The sequence below is a fragment of the Macrobrachium nipponense genome, chromosome 30 (assembly GCF_015104395.2).
Source record: "Macrobrachium nipponense isolate FS-2020 chromosome 30, ASM1510439v2, whole genome shotgun sequence".
In the NCBI taxonomy this organism is placed as follows: domain Eukaryota; kingdom Metazoa; phylum Arthropoda; class Malacostraca; order Decapoda; family Palaemonidae; genus Macrobrachium; species Macrobrachium nipponense.
Window position 1 is genome coordinate 54,911,602 of NC_087218.1, and position 7,015 is coordinate 54,918,616.

A 7,015-nucleotide genomic window follows, 5' to 3' on the forward strand; every position below is an offset into this window, starting at 1 on the left:
CCGAAGCAAATTATGAGGAATCATTCAAGACATCTGTGAGGTACATATATTTGTTGGTAGTCTTTCCTCTTGCAGAAAAGGAGTAGAAAGAAAAAGAGGCAATTACTGAAGCATGGGAGAGGTAAATAGCACGACAATACTCACTTCCAAATACTCTGGGGAATGATATACAGAAGAGAAGACTAAGGATGCTAATTTAATGAGAAAAAGTAGATTGCCTCCTTTAGGATGCCTAAGAAGTACATAAGCACGATGAAAGTTGAGCAAGTGGTCTTGTAAATAAGTAAAAATCTAGTGCTCCCAACTATACCTGCAAGTATTGACAGAATTATGTTAAAGGAAAAGTGATTTTCCACCCAATATTTAATGCACCCATAAGTTTTGCTGCATTGCTAAGGTTTGCGCAAATGTTTTGAGTGTCTAGGGAACCCTTTTGTATGTGGACATTTATCAGTACAGAAAGTCGCCCTTCCCTCAGTATAAATCACTCTGATTAAGAAAAGACCAATGAAATTGTGGGATTTTTGACAAGTTTGTTTGTATTATACTACCTTAAGTCAATGTGGCTGGCCCCTTTCCTCAAAGGCAACCCTTAATTGTGGTAAGGTGCGAAAAGAAATAATATTCCTGATGTCGAGATCTGAACTCTGAGTACTAACAAAGGCGATTCATAAAAATGGTATAGAAGAAGTAGAATTTTTTATGGAAATGTATATTATTACATAATAATTAACGTAAGAACATAAGAAAAAGAAGATAAATGTCTAGCATTATCTCTCCTGTAGAGGGTTAGTGCCGCCAGTGTACCTCATACGGTGCAATGTGGACATTACTTATGGTACTTAGCAGGTATACCTTCAGCCTTTAGTTGCAACTCCTTATATTCCTTTTACTGTACCGCCATTCAAATTCTCTTTCCTTCATACTCTCTACCCTCCTAACAATCGATTCATAGAGAAACTGTGAAGTTTTCCTCCTGTTACACCTTTCAAACCTTTTTACTGTCTATTTCCGTTTCAGTTGAATGGCTTAAGTTGCCCAAGTGCTTGGCATGCATGCCTAAAATAATTTGTAAATCAATCAAGTAATCTCACCTGTAGGTCGTAGGTACTGCATTATATATAACCTTTTCTATATGTATTGTCTAAAATTTACATTAATAAACAATTTCTTGTGGCCGTCTGCATTACACTTAACATAATACCTAACTTTAGACTTTTTTGCTCTGTACCTATCCCAAAAGGATGTCCAAAAAAATTGTTAACCTGTGAAAAAAGGGGACCCTAAAGAGCCGTTTCATAGGAAGAATCCTTTAATACTACTGCTACTACTACACGCCTTGCCGTAGGGTGGTGGTCAAGTGTAACATTTTTGGCAAGTGAAACAAGCGAAGAATTTTTAATCCCCAAAATAGACAACGATATGTAATAGTACCCGTATATTTTTTAAAACGTGTATCCTGTATTTTTTTATTAGGCCAGACTAGGCCCAAGGTGGCATGCGAAACGACCACGAAACTTGACTTGAGTTGAAGCTTGCATACTACCTAGGAGGAATTGGGTGATTGATCCTCGGGTAAGATTCACTGCGTATCTAATATTTACCCTATTTTTGCCTTCAGGTCTGTTTCCGTGTATCATGGAAAGTCTATGCCCATTTTGGATATTGTGATTACCTTAATTCATTGTCAGGTTACACCACTCAGTACGTAAGATAAGATGCTTATTTTAATCTTCTTATTTTTTGTTGCGTTTATAGCCTAGTACCTAGTACCTTCCAGTCTACAGTAAACCCCATTTTAGTTCAGGCTGAGGATATTCTCACCTCCACCCGGTCAACTCCCCTTTTTAGACCAGGATAAGGCACTTATTGCCCAGGTAGGTATAGCCTACTACTATACTAAGCACCGCCCCTGCGTGTTACTTAAAGTAAAAAACCGCATGGTACAGGGGTGGACCATGTACGATCAATGTGTACAACCCCAAAAAAAGTACATTATAACGCGTCCTGACATCGGAGATGGGCATCAGTCGCAACTTGTTGTTGGTGAGAAACGGAGCTAAGAACAAAAACTCGACCTCCTACCCTTCCACCGGTGTCCCCCAAGGACGCGTTATAATGTACTTTTCTTGGGGTTGTACACATTGATCGTACATGGTCCTCCCCTGTACCATGTGGTTTTTTACCCTAATAGCATCCTGTAGACTACTAGCTATACTATGCAGTGCTGGCCGGTATGTATAGATTGCTGCTGTCTATATACACCTCCCGGCGCTGCATAGTATAGCCTGGTATGTCTTTTTACACCACCTGGAGCTGCCTATACTAGCCTAATGTTGCTATGTGCACCTCCTTTTTCTGAGATCCCACTAATGTTGTAGTCGAATTTTATATTTGTATACCTAATCTAAAATTCCTCTTCAAGTGAACAACGTTCTGTGACTGCTTTTTAATGTTGTTTCAACATTTTTGGAATAAAATTTACCAATGATTTAAATTTACTATAAATGCATTAAATTCTCATATATCTTAACTTTAACAGAGTTCATTTTCCTATACCTAAAATTTGGAATGTTTATTTTCCTTAGGAATTGAAACTAAAATGTAATACTTCATTTTCAGTAAAGTGTAATACTTTATTTTCATTTATCTTATTATTACATTTGGTGCATAGGGGAAAGTAGGGGAAAATCACCTCAGATGTAATGGAAAATGATCTTAGTGGCATAACAACAGTTATTGTGTACTAATGCAGGAGGTGCGTATAGCCTTGTTTACCTATTCTCACCGCTGAAGTCTCAGTAGAAAATAGGAGGTGCGTAAAGTCTTGTTTGTCTATGCACACATCCCGGTGGCGGGAGGGGTGTATAACTAGTCTCGTTTGCCCATTTTCACCGCCTTAGTTTCAATAGTAAATGGGCGGTGCGTATAGTATCGATTGTCTATGCGCACGTCTCGGAGGTGTGTATAGACAGTTTGTTTAGTTAATCCAGAAATCAATAGGAATCTCCAATAGACTAACAGAGAATTAGGTTAGCTTGTGTTTTAAGAGCATTATTTTCTAGTAGGCTTTGTGATGCCATGTTCAATGACTGCTCATCTTTTTGCCTGCGCTGATTACTTGTCCTGTTCATGCTGAATGGTTCAGCTTGTAATGAAATTGCATTATATTGCACATGCAGTGTTAGAATAAAGAATTTAGGCCTAAGGCCAAACACTGGTACCTATAAGGTCATTCATTGCTGAAAGGGAAATTAATACTGGTGAGGTTTGAAAGGTGTAACAGGACCTTGCAGTTGCACAGTGAATCAATTGTTAGGAGAGGGTGGGAAGTCAGATGGAAGAGGTTATATTTGTTTAGTCAAGAAGTAAAAAGAGTTGTATAGTTTTCTAAAACCGTGTCCATGATAAAAATTAGTGGTATTTTTTTAATAATATTTTATGCGATTGTGATATATTTGAGATTTATTTTCATGGAAAATTCATGATTAGTATTCAATATAGTACCTCAGTAACAAGACTACTCCTCTTGGGCCGCATTAGGAGGTCCCCCCCTATCTAACCCCTTCAGTCAGGTATCACCTGGTACTCCTAGTTAGGTTGTTCATGAGTGAAGGGTGGTCACCCATTACGCTTTGTGCTTTCACACATGCGACCGGGAAGTTGATGTGTTGTAGGTGGTGACTTCACTGCTTGTAATTTTAGATTCTACCATATGATTGCATATCCTAAATAAGACAAAGGTTTGTATACATTGTATGACCAAACTGTAATTTCTTCTGTAAATTAAATTGCAGTTTTCCTGGCTGTGCAAACCTCAAACCAATCTCATATTTTTCCCCATAGCCTAAGGAAGAGGTGAGTGATCAGTTTGGTGAGTTGCTTACCCAGAAGTTACTCCTATATAAGGCAAAGTTTGTGCCTATGAAAATTGAGTTTATAAGAAACAATGCTGTAGTACTGTTGCTTTACAAGTATGAATGAAGTAATATACTGTATTTATATATATATATATATATATTATATATATATATATTATTATTATATATATATCATAATATATATCTTATAATTTATATTAAATATTAAGAGGTAAAAAAATTTTTTATTATGTATTTTAAAAATGTTGTTCTGTACTTTTATGTACAAGTGATAGGGTGTTAACTTATTACATTTATGCCAGTGTTCTTTTTCAGGCATGTCTGTTTATCACGACGAAATTGAAATTGAAGACTTCGATTACGACCCAGAAACTGACTCCTACTACTACCCATGTCCCTGTGGAGATCGTTTCCAAATTACTAAAGAAGAATTGTCTGCAGGAGAGGAAGTTGCAACCTGTCCAAGTTGTTCTCTTGTTGTTAAAGTCATCTATGATCCAGTAAGTTCATCTCTTAGTCATATTTGTACACTTGCTATTCTTTGTTATTGATACATAGTTGTGTTATGTCTTTATGTTTTTTGAAAGGCATTTCTCCTAAAATTCTGTATACTGTAATATTGTTCCTTATGCCAGAAATTCAGTATTCCTGCAGTGTGCAGCACAATTCCCTGTTTTTGTGAAGGCTTGAAGGCATTCATTCAATCCCCATGAATTGGAAGGGACAAGTGTTTAACTAAACATCATAAGCAATGCTTATAGAAAGTATATTTAAGGCACAAACTTCATGCTTTGCAAGTTTTACTGATGGGTTCAAATTTGTATCAGGTGTAGGATATGCTGCCATATCAAAAGAAAAAAATAAGTTCTCATTATTTAACATTACTTCTGTTTTCATTGAACAGTATGCATTTGAAATTGATTGTTAGGTGTATTGGGATAAGGGTTAGAAACAAACTTTTTCGTTGGAGCCAATTTAAAATTTTTATAATCTTTGGTGACTTAGTCATATTCTGTGATGAATGTTTGTTTAATTTCTGTAATTTTCTGCCCTGTTTGTTAATTCAGTCATTTTGATTGTTGCAGGAAGATTTTGTTAATTATGAAGAGGAGGAATCAGTAAAAACATCTAAGGAAAAACTGCTGGAAAAACATTAACTTGTCTATATTCTGTGAGTATCATGTGTGAATTTCATTGTCAAAAAGTATGGTTATTGGCACCATATTTGTAATTTTTTTCATCACACCCATCACTTTACAATAGCAGTAAATCTACTCCTGCTCATTTACTAGATGTTATAATAACAGGAGGTATCCCTCCTTGTCATTTGCACATCTGGTTTCCAATGTGTCCCTGTGTCTGTAAAATCATGTAGTGTCTTGTCAGTTCCAGCACACCTGCTTTTTTTTCATGTGTTTCAGTTTTTATTCCTTAATACAATACTATATTTTTTACTCTGAAAATGGCTTCCTGTTTTATTTCATGAAAATGATAAGAATAAGGTTGGTAATTGCTTTATAAGGGAGCAGTTACTTCAGTTAAGAAGCCGGCAAGATAAAAAGCATCATTCCTTTTTAATTACCAATCTATATATATACGTATATATATATATATATATATATACGTATATATATATATATATATTATATATATATACATATATATATATATATATATATATATATATATATATATATATATATATATATATATATATATATATATAATATATATATATATATATAGTATATATATATACACACATTATATATATATATATATATATATATATATATATATATATATATATATACATATATATATATATAGTATATATATATATATATGTAAGACATAGGGTTTTGATTAATTATGTATTGTTCGTGCATTCTCTGTAACCTGTGGAATGTGGAGGACAGTGCAGAGTAACGACCTGAGAGTAGCTGATCAATGAGTTTTCTAGGGGATGGCGTGAGATAAAAATGCTTTAGTTCGTCGAGTCAATGTACGCCATTTTATGAACTCTTCCCAAAGTGCTTGTGAAACTAGATGCAGCTAGAACCGCGAGGCGCTAGCGAACTGTGTGTTCGTATGTGCGTGTGCGCCTCTTCTATTCATAATGCCAGTTTATGGGAAGACTTGCACAGACATTCGGGAGGAAGGCGAAGCCATGATGGCAGATGCCAAAGTGTTTTTATTTATCAGTGAGTGATATTCCGGTTGGGAATGGATGGTTCTGGATTTCGGTGGGACAGAGTTCCCACAGGGAAAGGGTGTGACCTTTTGGGTGACTTGACAATGAGTTGTTTTTAAGTTAGTCTGTGAGACTGGATTACTTAGTTAACCGACTTAGTTGTTATTGTAAATAAACGTTATGTTATGATGCAACTCTCTCATTTTCATTACCTGTTAGAATGGAGAGAGAGAGAGAGAGAGAGAGAGAGAGAGAGAGAGAGAGAGAGAGAGATGTGGGGTGATTGCCGGGAGAGAGAGAGAGAGAGAGAGCGTGTGTGTGGGGGTCTGCCTTCCGTTTCGTGTCCCCACGCTTACCGTATAAAAATACATGAGGTTTTTCCCATGTAATAGTGTGTCAGTGTAAAAAGGGATATAGAAAGTTTTCTTGCTTTTTCTATGCCTAGGAACGCCAATGAAGAGATATGAGTGGCCAGTTAGAAAAATAAAAAGGGGCCGTGACTTAGCGATAGTTTTCGAACGACAAAGCTTTGTGGGATTGTGGAAAATCGTTAAACTGTTAGTTTTCAGTTACTTAGTGAAAAAAATGAGAAAATGTCTGTCTGATTAACTGTGCTAAAGGGAGGGAAGGATTTTTATGGGACTCAGCATTTTTCCCAGGGAGTCAGCCTGAAGCAGTGAGCGCACCCAGTGTGACTTTTGCTTGTGCAATGACGAGTGTCCGAGATACCTGTCGGCGGTCGTTGTTATATCACTACGCGTTTTTTACGAAGAATCTCGAGTTCCTTTTGTTCCCATTATGGAGTGGTGAGTGTTAAAGAACTATTGTTTATCAAAAAGGAGTGGTTTTTGTTTAAATATTTCAGGGTTATGGGATTGGTTCAAGAGGTCAAAACAATTTTTTCTTTCCCCATAGTGACGTGTTTTCTTATTTGCACGTG

General features: G+C 36.1%; 1 protein-coding gene across 1 annotated transcript in view; it reads left to right on the top strand.

The window, feature by feature from the left end:
- Window positions 1-4,329: 4,329 nt before the first annotated feature.
- LOC135202534 (DNA-directed RNA polymerase III subunit RPC7-like) overlaps window positions 4,330-7,015 on the top strand; it is a 9,161-nt gene continuing 6,475 nt past the window's right edge. The window contains exons 1-2 of the mRNA XM_064231998.1: window positions 4,330-4,381; window positions 4,967-5,052. The gene's annotated coding sequence lies outside the window, so the exon portion shown is untranslated. The remainder of the gene's footprint in view (window positions 4,382-4,966; window positions 5,053-7,015) is intronic.